This window comes from Nicotiana sylvestris, chromosome 8 (assembly GCF_000393655.2).
Source record: "Nicotiana sylvestris chromosome 8, ASM39365v2, whole genome shotgun sequence".
Lineage (NCBI taxonomy): Eukaryota > Viridiplantae > Streptophyta > Magnoliopsida > Solanales > Solanaceae > Nicotiana > Nicotiana sylvestris.
In genome coordinates, this window is record NC_091064.1 from 2019648 (window position 1) to 2036310 (window position 16663).

Sequence of the window (16663 nt, forward strand, 5' to 3'; positions counted from 1 at the left end):
ACCCAATTAACACATTGTGGAGGTATAAAGAGAAAATAATCATTTGTTATGAGCTGGACATGCTTCTGCTATACTAACTTCCAAACTGCAATACAAGGCCACATCATGGGTGACCACAATACTAGGAACAAAGTGAGCTACTTGTTAGGGGATGTCCCAAGTGGACATGGAAGTTATATCACGATGGCGACACATGATCTTCCTATGACGGAGATGTGAGGATCTCAATTTTCAGAGAGACTTTATGCACACGGTGACCATTTCGATTGACATGCACTCATATGATAGGTGATGATGTATGCTCTCATGTTACTTGACAGTGAGAATGTTTCGTGATGATACTCGAAAAAGAGTAGAGTGACTATTCAGACCATAGAAACTATATACACCAATGAGTAAAAGAGTGACTCGAGAAGGATCGCAACACTGGAATGCTTTACATGGAACTTGACACCACATAAGTAAACTTTACGACGATGCATGCATAGGCACAAATGAGCAGATATTGTCCATTTAAATAAAAAGATCTTGTAGGAAATTTATCAGGTATAGTCCCTTGTTGAGAATTTAGGAAAGTAAGTGGAAAGAGTTAATCCTAGAGTTATAACTCAATTCAAGGACATAATTATAGAACTTAATTCCATAAGAATATGTAAATAAGAGAATTTGTGATAGAGTGGATTCACGAATAATACGTATTGTTCACGGAGTAGGTACATGCAATATTTTGTGACCCAACATCTTATTATGACCATGTTCATGAGAACTCTTCAATATGGGTGCACATATACAAAAAGGAAATCGTGCGGTGTTCATAATGATATAGCAAGGAGTGACTTACTTTGTAACTTTATATTGGTGGGGCGGTGCCTTAACTGATGCACCCTGACTCCACATCTGTAGCATACATTGGTAACATACTAATATACTACATGATCCGGCGGTGCAGTGACATTAATAGGAACAAGGGTACTCCCCTTAGCAATAAGTTCTACCAATCCCTCCATGGCTCGATACATTATTCTAACAAACTCTTGGGCAATCTTTCTCAGATTCAATGGTGGGGTCATTCCCGCCTTACTGCTTCAAACTCGTGGATTACAGTTTCAAGATTACTCATCTTGAGAGTAAGACAAAGCGAGGAAATTATCTCCCTGTCTTAGGTTCTACTGCATGATCTGGAGTATCAAAGAAGGGTGAAATTCCTAAATTTTCAAATAGGCTCCAACTTATAGATGTGGTCGACAACATACCGATAAGAAGGACTCTACTAGAAACGGCTCCAAAATATCCTAGGACACTTTGAAACTTTAGGCTCTGATATCAAGTTTGTCATGCCCCAAAAACCGAGGAGCACGACCGGCGCTCAACCGAGTAAACCCGACTGAGCAAGCCTGTTAGGTTTCATTCTACCCAAACTAATTCATGAATAAAGAGGAGATGAACTCCATTAATCATACCTCGTAAATATATCATTAACGACTTCCATTTCATTTCCATTAGTAACTTTGTTCATAATCTTCAAAATATTACAAGTTTTATACATCTTTGCCAAATATCAATATTTCTAATTCAATTCCACATTATCAAACTCTACCCATAACCTGTCTACGGAGCCTCTAAATACAATTGAAGAGTAATATGGAAATACCGGCAACAAGGCTCCGGCTATACCTCAAAATACAAAATACATGATAAACAACGGTACAAGCCCCCAAAATGAAGTGGGGCTTACCAAGTCAGCTGAAGGAAGATGCGTCACTAGCTGCGACCAACACTGCCTGCTATGGAACCACCTACATCTATTTAAAGGTGTAGCGCCCCCGGCAAAATGGACGTTAGTGCCGTCGAATAGCACTAGTATGTAAAACTAAACACCATCTCATTAGAAAGAACTATCATACAAGGGCAAAGAAATCATAAACACCATCTCAATAGAAGGAACTATCATACAAGAACAACGAAATCATAAACACCATCTCAATAGAAGGAACTATCATACAAGAACAAAGAAATTTCAAAGATTCAACAAAAGCTTTAAACAATTACCACATCATCAAATAACCGGAATCACATAGCTTTCACATAATTTCCATAGCTTTAGGTTGGGACATTTCATACTGTTGCACCATCATTCACAATACCACCGCCTTCTTGCGCGGAGTCCGATCTCGGCCCGATCGGCTAAGCCGTCTCATTTGAGACGTATACCTCAATCACAATTTCATTCTCACTTTCCGATTTCAATATCAGCACAATACCACCATGTGTGTAGCATGGCGTCCGATCACGGCCCGATCGGCTAAGCCGTCTTACCAAGACGTTACCCTTTTCCATTAATTATCTCACTTCAATTTTTGTTTCACATATATTAGTTTATCGGCACTTGAGGCCACAATTATCACACCATACTTGGCACTAGGCCACATTTCATAATTCGAGCTCTTTTCCCCCACATTTCACATTAATATCAATTTCAACAACAAGCCATTCAATCCAAGATGTCAAGTACACATGAGAGGAATCATGAATCATGGGCATATACAATATTTCATAACTCATACATCTCAAGTTTATTAGCAATGAAACTTTAAACACAACGGATTCTTCCAAAAAAGAGGGGACACACCAAACCCACAATAGAGACACACATCAAAGGCATAAACAAGCAATTACACCAAGTATTCTTGAATTACTCTTTTCCAATCATGACAATATACAATTTAAGAACGAAATATGTAACACCTCGGATCACATTGGATGTACTTATAAGGCAAAACATTATCTCGAATAGCCAATTATGGGCATAAATTGTGTACAAAGCTTTTAGGGCACTTTATTATTGAAGTCATTTATGGAAAGTAGAATCAAGGCTCATTTCATAATCTATTTCATATTTTCTCATGTCATAGGCATCACCAGGCACAATTATAATTCAAGTCCCCGGTTAGTTGGCCACACTCTATTTCCCAAATTCATTTGATTTACTTCAAACATCTTTATACATAGAGGATTTCACATAATTTGGCATAACAATCTCAATTTAAACTTGACTTGAAATCTAGGCATTTTAGCACATAGTTCACATTCTTCACATATCCTTAATTTACCAAGAATAACATATTGAACACATTGAGATATACCTTTCACATATATCTTGCAACACCAATTCCTTTGAAATAACAAGTATTACATCGATCAAATTTCGGACTTACAATATTTGCATGGATACCATGGGAGCTCGATTTCTAAGAAGGGGGGGGGGGGTTAGCAATACATACCTTGTTTAAGCTTTCCTTAAGTTACTACAATGCACCAACATCTCTAGGGTAATAATCTATAAGGAGAAAGCCAAATCAATTAATAATTTAAAAGGATTTCCCATGGTATAACTCTCTTAGAAATTTCATCAAATACCTAATCATGTGAAACAGACTACACGGTTCTACAATGGAAATTTTTTCTTCCCTCATCCAATTTCATCAAGAACTACCCAAAATAGTTCATTAATCCCACATACTATAGCTTAGTGTCACATGCATGGCCTATTTCTAACCCCACAATATATTTTTGAACTCATAATCTCATATATGAAATATTAGAAGTAGGACTTACCCGGAAGATAGTGAGCTAGAGATTAGCATGCTTGATTCTTGAGGGTTTGTGCAAGATTGATGATTAGGAGGCTAGGTTCTCTCTTTATCTCTCTAAAATGCTCTCACCTCTCTCTAGATTTAGTGTAAAATGGTCCAAATGAAGCCCCAAAGCTTATTTATCAAAGTGGGTTCAGATATAAAAATTTCGACCCCCAAAGTCAAATATGTGGTGCAATTATACTATAGCATAATTGAAATGTGGGCAGCATTCTTGCAGCATAATCAACATGTGACAGCATAATGTTTTGCCCGACACTGCTTCATTATGCGACGCATATGCGGTCCGCATAGTCGTTTTGCGATCGCAAAATTGGTCGCAAATCCAGCCTTTGGTAATTTGATCATAACTTTGTGTAGGAATGTCCAAATGACAAACGGTTTGAAACGTTAGAAACTAGACTCTAAGACCTTTCATTTGATAGGTTGTTCACCACATAAAAACTTATATATATACACATACACACACACACACACACACACACACACACACATATATATATATATATATATATACTCGTCTAAAGTGTGGACTTGTGCGAACTCATTTGGAATTTTAGCCTAGTATGAAATTTTCCAATTTGGCTTAGACTTAGGCCTCCCATTAGACCCCACATTACACATTATAAGACTTATACACTTATTTATCAAATCTAATTGATGCCCATCATGTTATTAGCACATAAAATATTATAATTAGCATACCTGACACCACGAAATCCTAAATTACTTAGCGAAATTTCCGGGGCCTTACACTCGGAATTCGATAATTTTTACATCAATAGATTCCTTATCTCCCCACGAGTTCATACATGTCTAAAATTCTGAAATTCGACCTCAAATGGTCGTTCAAATCCTCAATCAAAAGTCTAAGTTTCCAAGTCCTAGTTTCCCCAAACTTTGATCCTTAAATTCTATAAATTACAAGTCTAATCCGTGAAATAATACCATAGAAACGAGTTTTAGATCCAAAATCCTTACCTCAATGAATTTCCCTTGAAATTCCTCTTCAAAATCGTCCAAAAAGCTCTGAAGCCGACTCAAAAATGGTGAAATAGCTCAAAAATCGCGAAGGACACAATTTATACCTTCTGGCCCAGACATTTCGCATCTGCGATCAATTTACAGCTTCTGCGGTACCGCATTTGCGGTCAACCAACCGCTTCTGCGGTTTTGAGTTATGTTCCTCTATTCCGCATCTGCGATCCCATATCCGCATCTGCGCCATCGCAGGTGCAGTCCTCCTAACCGTTTCTGCGGTTTCCTGCCTACTTCCCAGCTTCCGCTTCTGCGATCATTTTCCCGCATGCGGAAATACCAGAAGCAGAAACATCTGCAACTTCACAAAATCTCAAACTCCTCCGTCAACCATCCGAAATCACCCCTAGGCCCCCAGGACCTCAACCAAAAGCACAAAAATATCCCATAACCTTATTCAAACTTGTAGCAATTTTTAAAATACCTCAAACAACATCAAATCAACCGAAACACATCGGATTCAAGCCTAAGTTTCCAAAAATATTTCTAATTCCGCTTTTGATAAAAAATCCAACGAAACCACGTCCGAATGACCTGAAATTTTGCACACACATCCCAAATGACACAGCAGAACTATTGCAACTCTCGAAATTCCATTCTGACCCCTATATCAAAATCTCGCCTACCAACTGGAAATCGCCAAAATATCAACTTCGCCAATTCAAGCCTAAATCTACTCCGAACCTCCAAAACTCATTCCGATCACGCTCCTAAGTCCCAAATCACCTCCTGAAGCTAACCGAACCATCAGAACTCATATCCGAGCCCTCTAGCACATAAGTCAACATCCGGTTGACTTTACCAACTTACGCTTCCTCAAAAGAGACTAAGTGTCTCAAACCCTTCCAAATCCTTTCCGAACCCGAGCCGACCAACCCGATCACATATAGAACCGATAAACAAAGCAATAAGAAGCAGAAGTGGGGGAAATGGAGCGGTAACTCATGAGACGACTGACCGGGTCGTCACAGTTTCTTTCAAGTTATATACAATATGGGCTAGGTCGGATAAAACTTAAAAACATAAACTATTTTTTGTTACGGTGTGAAATCATTTGTATTTTCTTTGTAATTCTTTCTTATTTTCTCATGTACCACCCATAACCATTATAAAACTTAAGTCAAACTCAATTGTTTTCTTACGTACCACCCGGGGCCATTATAAACCTATACAAGTATCCTAGAGTTCGAACTTGTGCAAGTAAAACTCTATAATAGTGTTTTGGAACTTGAACTCTCTTTCTCGAACTGGTAAAGGTTCAAACTTCATTATTTTTTCTCAGAGTTTAAATTGGAGACTGAAACGTGACAGTCTAAACTCCAACAAAAATTCTCGAGTTTTTATGTGTTTAAGCTAGGGGTACTTTTGTTTAAATTTATTTCTATATTAAAAGGTGGCTAGAGTTGAATAGTTTTGAAAATGTGGCAAAGCACTCTGAAAAGTGGCTATTTGTCCATTTTTCCTAAATTATTTTCCAAGTTAATAGCTTCATAGATTATGAGTAGTAAATCTTCTACACTAATATTTCGTACTCTTAATTATTTTTAAGATAACCGTGTAAAACATAAGTTATAACTTTTAATACATAAAAATTAAACTCTGAAAAATAAATAACCTATTCAACAAGTTAAATTATAATCATCAAAACAATATTCTCCTGCTAGTAGAAACAGAAAGTTTTCCTTTAATTCCACTGCCTAAATAGGAAAGTGCTTATTCAACATAGATGGCAAAAAATTCCCAAAAATATAAAAATTCATGAATCAGATCTCATTCACCCTTTCTGAAAAGATGGTGGTGAAAAGAGTGGTAACCATCACTGCCATTAAAATGCAGGCTGTGAATGATTAAGCTCACCAAAAAATAAAATGACAAGAAAATGAGGGAAAAAAATTAAGAAAAGAAAAGGAAAGAACATCCTTTTCTCCAAATTAAACTTTTATTTTCTTCGACAAGAGGGGTTGCTCTGATGGTAAGCAACCCCCACTTCCAACCGAGAGGTTGTGAGTTCGAGTCTCCCCAAGAGCAAAGGTGAGAAGTTCTTGGAGGGAAGGATGCCGGGGTCTATTTGGAAACAGCTCTCTACCCTAGGGTAGGGATTATACTGAGTTGTTGTTGTTGTTGTATTTTCTTCGAGAGAATATTATAGGTAGTTGGGATGTAAGATCACCGGCGGAGCTAGGTGAGCGGAAGGTGTTTTTTTTTTTTTTTTGAATTCGGTTGATGAAAATTCTGCTTCCGCCATTTGTCAAAACATAACCTAGTAACCTAAAATGCAGCCTCCGAGGTACCTATCGCGTTCGAGTTTTCTATCAAGGGAAGATGAAATATTTGATACATAAGCTTCTTCTTCATTGATAGTATCCAACTTTTTAGTCAGTGAACATTTTGGCATAGGGATAAATTTTTGTGGAGCAACTTCTGTTGAGAATCTCATTTTAAGAATTTTTGCCATTGCATTAATTTCTGTTGTTCTTTCAACAAGTCAGAAATTAAACAGAAAAAAATTGTTCAGATTGATGAGGGGGAAATAAGAGGTAATAGAAATTTGAAGTAGTTGTGATGATAAGTGAATTGCAGATATCGAATACTTATCACCGTATTTAATTTATAGAAAAAAAATTCGTTACACTATCGATGTAAATTCGAAAAAAGATACTCGCTCATATTCACAATAAGTGACAAATTTGTTTTTTTAGTTTGGTCCAAAATAACTATCCATTTATATAATCAAGATTAATAGCCCGTTTGGCCAAGCTTTTCAAGACAAAAAAAGTGTTTTTGGGAAGAACCAGAAGCAGTTTCAGAGAAGCCGAAAAAAGTAGCTTCTTTCAAAAAGCAGAAGCAGAAACAGTTTTGGCTTTTCTTCTTACCTAAAATACCCTTAACAAAATATAGTATATACCAAAATAACCCTTAAACCTAATACTTAGGATATTAATTTATAAATATTTCTTCTTATTTTTAGGAAACTTTCTAATATATAGTGACTTTAGGGGTGAATGCTTTTATATTTGTTGAAGGAATTTTAATATATTTAACTTATATTAAAAGAATTAAGTACTTTTTAATTTTATTTTCATATTTTACTTAAATAAAATGATTTTTTTTAATTATTGTATGTAATAACAAAATTTTGATATTATTTATTTACTTATAATATTAATTGTTAAGTAAATCTATTCATGTCCTTATTCGTAATTTGACACTTAAAAGCACTTTCTAAAAAGCTTGGCCAAACACAAATTATTTCTCAAAAGTGCTTTTCACACTGATTAGCCAAACACAAACCGATTCTCTCAAAAAGTACTTTTTTCAAAACCACATTTTTCCAAAAACACTTCTCAAAATAAGCTGATTTCTCCAGCTTGGCCAAACAGGTATAAATTACCCTTATGTACGTATTTCGAAAAAGTTATTTACTCCTCACGTTTGAGAAGAGAAGTAAGTGTTACTATAATTGAGGTGCAACATTTAATAAAGCGTAATTTGGTCACACTAACTATTTTCGTCTAAAATTTAATATTTTTTTTTAATGATCGTGACTAAAGCAAATTGGTGACTACGTACTATATAGTTGTGTCGTGTCCAATACGTTATATACAGCCGTCCTTTACTTTTTTAATTGCATGAAAATGACTTCGTTGGTGGAAATTGATACAGCGAAAACCCTATAACTACAGTGCTCGTATTATTTTTACAAGAGGGGACCAAAAATCTTGACAAAATTTCTTCAGCTTCAAACGTTGTTCTGACCTTTCTTCATCTATAATACTCTTTGCAATTTATGTGATACTTTTGTTTTGTTTTTTAAAATTCAAATTATTTAAATTTTGATCAATATTTTTAAAATATATTCATATTGACATGAGATTAATTACTAATAATGCTTTATTCATATAGTTTTTTGAATATTTAAATTTAAAATTTAAAATATTATGTTGGTCTAATCCAATTTCGTTTAAAAATGAGTCAATTGATTCTCGAAAAGATGAAGTATCACATAAAATAGGACAGAGGAAGTAATATTATTCTATGTTTGAACCTTTTTCTGGGTAAAGTCAATCTCTTCAACTTTACATAACAATAGCTAAGTTTATAAGGGATTTAATGAACAAAAATAATGGGTTGAATAACCAAATTAAGTCCTTTAATATTATAGTAGGTCAAATATTGTAGGAATAAGGATGTTATTATTCTTAAAATCCCAATTTGTTATGCCTTTATGTGAATCTGCTTACTAGGCAACGAATTTAGGTATTACTTTTAAAACTTGTTATTTTAAATATATTAATTTGTATGATTATAACTGTTTGTCTCAAAAGATATTTAACTCTTTTTAAGCAAATCAATCAAAGATGAATGGATAAATCGTAGTCGAAGATAATAAACTCTAGAATGATTATAGAAGAGAGAACAATAATGGAAAGAGATGGAGATTGGTAGAGAGATAATAAATGTAGAGAGAGAGATGATAATAATCTTGTACCTTCTGAACCCCCCTGTTACAAGGTTCAAACCCCTCTTATATACTGAGAGGTGTCCCTTAATTATGAGGACGAGGGATTATGATATGTCTGCCCTACCAGATCTAATGCTGATGCAATGACATCTTTCCTTCCGTCTCTGGGTCGTACCCTTGTGTCGACTTGTGTGTCTTTAGCCACTCATAATACTCGTTATAGGCCGTAGTCGACCAAATTCGGACCCATACAGTTAGTCCCTCCGCTCGTCGAGGTCGCAGCGGGGTGCATCCTTGGTGAGCGAACCTGATGCCTTTCTTAGGAGGAATTTGGCTCGTTGAGATATTACGGCGTGACTAGTGAGAAGTGGTAATCATATTTGGCGGAATGCCTAAGGGTACACGTCAACCTGGGTGACGTCAGCCTTCGCATGCGTTATCATTGTGCGGATTTTCGAGGTAGAGGACTGACGATTTTGGCGCTTGGTTTCCCGTGCTGATTTGAAACCTGCAACTTCGATTCTGGCACCACCCAACCCTATAAATCGGTGAGGGGTTCGATTCCTTTGAAAAACTTTGGCCATTCTTAAGAATTCTCTAGTCTTCTTCTTCTGCTCTCGTATTTCTTCGTTTCCATCCCTGACCGGAATCTCTTCTTTCACTCCATTTGTGTGGCCCAATTCTTACAAACAAAATCATGCCGAGATCTCGTCGCACTAACAAAGAGGTTCCTGAGGCCACTCCGTTGAATGCAACACTTCTTTCTGACAGCGGAGAGGGGGAGATGGAAGAGGGTGACAATCCTCTTACAGTGGAGGCGTTACTGCCGAATCATCCCCTGTCTCGGAATGATTTCTTCAGGGAACCGCCCCTACTCCGAACCCAGTACTTTTCATGATGAATCAGACTCATCTCGATGCCCTAAGTATGAAATATAGTATTCATGCCCACGTAGAGATGGCATTGGTGAAGGGAAGTTACGTTGACGTTCACAGGCCTGGGTACTGTGCCTTATACGAATACCCATTTGTGATCGGCTACACCCTACCTCTCTTTCCTCTAGCGGACAAGTTCTGCAGATTCTATCATGTTTGCCCGGCTCAGCTTACGCCGTATACCCTCAAGGTGCTTCTGCTGTTGGCTAAGTACGCGGAATTAGCGGGATGCGACACCTCCGTTCATCATCTTTTGCACTTATTTTTGCCCGGTTTCCTTAGGGGAACCATGGTGCACTCGAGACTTCATGGTACAAAGGGGTTGGTGGTCGGGACGGACAACCAGGCGAGTTGTAAGTTCTGGCATAAGTACTTCTTTTTCAAGACCGAACACGTTGTTTCCAACCCAGCCGGGTTTCCAGAGAGGTGGAATAAAAATCATAAGTACCGTGGTTCATTAGATTCCCTGTCTTACGCAATTATTGTAACTTTTGGTCTTGTATTGCAGCTATGGCTCGACCGCCTCAACCCGTTATCGATCTCAGGAACTGGGTCGCTGGCCTGCTACCCTATGCGGAGGAGACTCGGACTTGGTCTGCCTTTATACATCGTTATGGCCCTAAAGTTTCCTCAGGTAAACTTCTGATTTACTACCTTATCGGTCGTGCAACCCTGCTTAACCGTATGATTCTTTGTGACGACAGGTCGGGGAGCTTCTAGGCGAAGGGCGCCAGTCCCTGCTTTTAGGCAACCCGCTGCTACCACGGACACTCGATACATTTTGTGCGCGTCTGTCCGGGAGGGTCGTCCTCTACTTCTTCAACATGGGGACACGTCCATAACTACAACCATGAGAGAAACGGCCTCGTTAGCACCGGCCTCGCTTCCTGTCAATGAATCTTCTAATGGTGACGAGTCGTTAGATAGAAAAAGGAGAAGGTTGGAGCTAGGAAAGAGGGTGGTCACTGAAGCCGATGGAAGTAGAGCGTCTCGGACGGCCCCGATGCCCATGTTTATGGCTGATGCTATTTTGTTGGGGAGATCATCCCGCTAGGAGAGAGTCGGCCTAGGAGCAAGTTCAGCACGTTCCGCTGAAGGGGGCGTGTCATCCAATATTGGAGGGCCTCGTGTGGAAGAGGACGGGTCAGGTTTCGATATCGCCCCGGAGGATGTCAATGAGTTTTGGGTTGCCATACCCATGTGGAAGTGAAGGCGGATGGGTCCGACCAGCACGTAATAATCCCGGGGGGTTACAACTTGCTGCTAAATAGCGAGCAAGTTGCATCGGCCCTTGCTCCTTTATGTGCCGCTCCTGAGAACAAGATTCTTGGGACGACGAGTGATGCAGAGTTGTCTCGGAAGGTTGCCAGTATGGCTTTACAGGTAGGTTCCTTTTTCTTTTCTTTATGTCGTGGGAGTGGTGTGGAAATGGCATTTTTTCTAATTCTATTTTTTTGTCAGACCCTCGTCTTGGAGGTGGAGAGAGATCGTCGTGAATGAAAGAGGACGGACCTCTACAAGAAGATGTTGTCGAAATACCAGCAGTACCGTGCTAAGCACCGGGTGATGTCTAACATCTACCATCAGGATCCCGAGTTCCAGGTGTTCCGTGAGGGACTTAAGCATCGGGAGGCCCAATTGGAACGTAGGGTTGAGGAACTGAAGGAGAGGGACGAGGAGCTTGTTAGGGCTATCACCCGTAACAACGAATTGGAGGCCCTTCTTAAGGCGAGGGAAGATGAACTTGAGCTAAGTCAAGGGGTAAAGGCGGAGAATGTTGACCTACAACTAAAGGTAGCCGGCTTGAACGCCGAGCTGAGTGCCAAGACAGTGGAGATCGACGGACTTAAGGGAGAGTTAAATGTTAATGCTGATAAGTTGAGCCGCTACCATTTCCAAGACGGTCTCTTTGGAAGATGCCCTCCGCATATCCAGGTCGGAACTCGCCGAGGAAAGGGAAGCCTTCGATCGTCGAGTCGCGGAGTTTGAAAGGTGTATTGGGGAGCTGGAGGTGGAATTCGCCACATTGCAAGGGCAAGTGGCTCCGTCGAGGGCAGAGGAAATAGATCGTCGTTCTCGGCCCTCCACATCTCGTCTTTCGGCCAGTCAGGGCTCACCTCGTTGCTTGTACGAGTTGTGGGTCTATGCGGAGGCTCGACTCGATATATATAGATCTTTTTATGTCGAGGGTTGGGCGACGGAGGCGAGGTTCAAGCAGTGCATACTGAAGCACGTGCAATTTGCGAGTCATGTGGGTATGACCCTAACACTCCTGATAGGGAGGGTGTTACCTCTGATGAAGTGAATCGCCTCGACTCAGATTCATGGTATGAAGACGCCTACCCTACTGAAGAGGACGTGTAGTTTTGGTTTGTACATTTTTTGCTTGGGAATTTTTGGATGTAGGTTATACTTTGGCCTGTCTGTATGGACGAACGTAAATAATATTTTTGTTCTAATATAAACTTTACTTTTGTCACTTTGTCTGTTTACTGTTTTTCCCTTTTGGTTTATTAAATGACACTTAGTCTATTGGGGTGTTGTCTTGATTACTGTTAAAAAGATATCTCGTCGTGGTTCGAACGAGGTCGAACTAGTGTCGATGGCCTTGGCCATTAGGATGTTACTTTGACTGTCATCGAAGTATCCCGTCGTGGTTCGAACGAGATCGAACTAATGTCGATGGCCTTGGCCATTAGGATGTTGCTTTGACTGTCGTCGAAGTATCCCGTTGTGGTTCGAACGAGGTCGAACTAATGTTGATGGCCTAGGCCATTAGGATGTTGCTTCGACTGTCGTCGAAGTATCTCGTCGTGATTCGAACGAGGTCGAACTAATGTCGATGGCCTTGGCCATTAGGATGTTGCTTCGACTGTCGTCGAAGTATCCCATCGTGGTTCGAACGAGGTCGAACTAATGTCGATAGCCTTGGCCATTGGGATGTTGCTTCGACTGTCGTCGAAGTATCCTGTCGTGGTTCGAACGAGGTCGAACTAATGTCGATGGCCTTGGCCATTAGGATGTTGCTTCGACTGTCGTCGAAGTATCCCGTCATGGTTCGAACGAGTTCGAACTAATGTCGATGGCCTTGGTCACTAGGATGTTGCTTCGACTGTCATTAAAGTATCCCGTCGTAGTTCGAACGAGGTCGAACTAATGTCGGTGGCCTTGGCCATTAGGATGTTGCTTCGACTGTCGTCGAAGTATCCCGTCGTGGTTCGAACGAGGTCGAACTAATGTCGATGGCCTTGGCCATTGGGAGATTTGCATTTCATACAATAGATATTGAATTTCGTTGATACAATGGAGATTGAAATCCGTTCATATAATGGAGATTGAATTCCATTCATACAATGGGAATTGAACTATGTAGTCACTTCATTACTTCGACCCAGAGATCGTATCGACGGACTGAAGTGATGAACAACGTTCCGATCCACAGGGTATCCCCTTCAGCCTTATTAAAAACCTCCCCGAGAAATCCGATTGGGAAAAAACTCGGGTGAGGGAAAAAGAGTACGACTTAGGCGACGCCTTTCAGAAGTGGAAGTACTTAAGATGGGCGACATTCCAGTTGTTTTAGAGCAGTTTTCCCTCTATTATTTCCAGTTGGAATGCCCCTTTGTTTGCTGCTGCTATGATTTTATATGGTCCGTCCTAGTTTGTTCCTAACTTTCCCTCATTTGGGTCTTTTGATGCCAGTGTTTTGGCTTTTAGGATGTAGTCGCTAACTTTGAGTGATCTTACCTTGGCTTTTTTGTTGTAGTATCTCTCTACCTGCTGCTTCTGGGCTATCATTCTTACGTGGGCCATGTCTCTCCATTCTGCAACTTCATCTAGGTCTTATAACCTACTTTCGTCGTTATCCGCCCCGCTTATATGGGAGTATCTCAGGCTTGGTTCCCCGACCTCAACGGGGATGACTGCGTCGGTCCCGTAGACCAGTGAGTATGGCATTTCTCTCGTGCTGGATTTTGGTGTTGTTCGGTATGCCCATAACACTTCAGGTAGTAGTTCGGGCCATAGCCCTTTAGCTTCTTTGAGCTTCTTTTTCAATATGTTCAGTATCACTTTGTTGGAGGACTCGGCTTGGCCGTTGGCAGCGGGATGATATGGCGTGGAGAGTATCCGCTTGATGTGCCACTTTTCGAAGAACTCAGTCATTCTCTTTCCGACGAACTGGGGTCCATTATCGCAGCTGATTTCTTTGGGGATGTTGCAACGGTAAATAATGTTTTTCCATATAAAGGCGATGACCTCCTGTTCTCGTACCTGAGTTTACGCACCTGCTTCCACCTATTTAGAGAAATAGTCAGTTAAAACAAAAAAAAAACGTACCTTTCCTCGTCCTGTTGGCAGAGGGTCGACTATGTCCATCCCCCATTTTATGAAAGGCCATGGCGAGGTGATGGAATGGAGGAGTTCTCCTGCTTGATGTACCATAGGGGCGTACTTTTGGCATTGCTCGCATTGCCGAACATAGTCAGTGGCTTCTTTTTTCATAGTAGGCCAGTAATAGCCGGCGCGAATGAGGCATCGCACATGGGCGCGATTCCCTGTATGGCACCGCAGTGACCCTCATGTATTTCATCTAGTACTCGCCTTGTTTGGTGCGGTCCAAGACATTTGGCTAGGGGACCGCCAAATGTTGTCTTGTAGAGGTCATGATTTACCAGGCTGTATCGAGCTGCCTGCACCCGGAGTTTTTTTGGTTTCTTTTTTGTCTTGCGGGAGTGTTCCATCTTGTAAATAGGACACAATGCGGTTACGCCAATCCCAAGTTAGGTTCAAAGAGAGTACCTTAACGTGGTCTATGGCTGAGTGAAGGAGAGTGACCACGTTTTCCTTGTTAATATTCTTGGTGGCCGCAACTAATTTGGCGAGGCCGTCTGCTTCAATGTTTTGTGCCCTATGGATTTGATCGAAGCGGCATTCGTCAAACTCCCATAGTAGTTTGTGGATTTTCGACTGATACCTCTGATGTTTCTGCTCTTTGATTTGGAAAGTCCCTGTGACTTGATTTACGACAAGCTGAGAGTCGCAGTGAGGGATGAGTCGTCGGTCGCCGTATTTGAGGGCTAACTTTAGACCTGTAATCACGGCCTCATACTCAGCCTCGTTATTAGTCATCTCGGGCATCGTATGGATTGGCGAATTACTTCGTCCGTAGGGACTTTGAGGACAAGTCCCAGTCCCGATCCCGATCCCGAGGCATTTGAAGCACCGTCGGTGTAGAGGGTCCAGAGGTTGGTACCTGCAGAAGTTTGTTCTGCCTCTAGCAATATTTCTGTGCTGAAGTCGGCGACGAAATCAACGAGCACCTACGACTTAATGGCAGTTCGCGGTTGGTAAGTTAAGTCGTGCTCGCTGAGTTCTATTGCCTATTTGGCGAGTCTGCCTGAGAGCTCAGGTTTGTGCAGGATACCCCTTAGGGGGAAGGTTGTTATTACTTTTATAGGGTGACATTGAAAATATGGTCTAAGCTTGCGTGAAGCTACGACTAGTGCCAGAGCTAGTTTTTCAAGGTGGGGGTACCTCGTCTTGGCATCTATCAAGGTCTTGCTGATATAGTAAATAGGAGATTGCGTACCTCTATTTTCGCAAACTAAGACTGCACTGACAGCGACTTCGAATACTGCCAAATATACGAGCAGACACTCACCTGGGTCTGCTTTGAGGAGTAGCGGTGGCGAAGACAGGTACACTTTTAGTTTCCTCAAGGCGTCGATGCATTCGTCGTTCCATTGCAGCCCGTGATCTTTTCTTAGCATGCTGAAGAATCTGTGGCATCTGTCCGAGGATCGTGAAATGAAGCTCGACAAGGCGGCTATTTGCCCCGTTAGCTTCTGTACCTGTTTTTTGCTGGTCAGTACCTCAGGTATTGTGTCGATGGCTTTGATTTGATCCGGGTTGAATTCGATCCCTCGTTGTGATATGAGGAAACCTAGGAATTTTTCTGAGGCCACGCCGAAGGTGCACTTTTCCGGATTCAACTTCATCCCGTACTGCCTCAATATTTCGAAGGCTTCTTTCAAATGACCAATGTGGTCCTTCTTCTTTGCCGACTTTATCAGCATATCATCAATATAGACCTCCATTGTCTTGCCGAGCTGTTCCTTGAACATTTTGGTGACCAACCTCTAGTAAGTGGCCCCTGCATTCTTGAGTCCGAACGACATTACTTTATAGCAGTAAGTCCCTTGGTGGGTGATGAAAGTCGTCTTTTCCTGATCCTCTTCGGCCATTAGAATTTAGTTGTAGCCGGAGTAGGCATCCAAAAAAACTCAGCAGTTCATGCCCTGCTGTAGCGTTGATCAGTTGGTCGATATGGGGTAACGGGAAGGAGTCTTTTGGGCATGCCTTGTTTAGATCGGTGAAGTCCACACACATTCGCCATTTCCCGTTCTTTTTTTTGACCATGACCACATTGGCGACCCATTGGGGGTATTTCGATTCTCTGATGGAACCGTTGGCGGGCAAGTTGTCCATTTCTTCGCTGACCGCTTCATTGATCGCGACATTGAATTTTCTCCTTATCTGCCATACCTGCGGATAGAGTTGATCGACATTCAGCC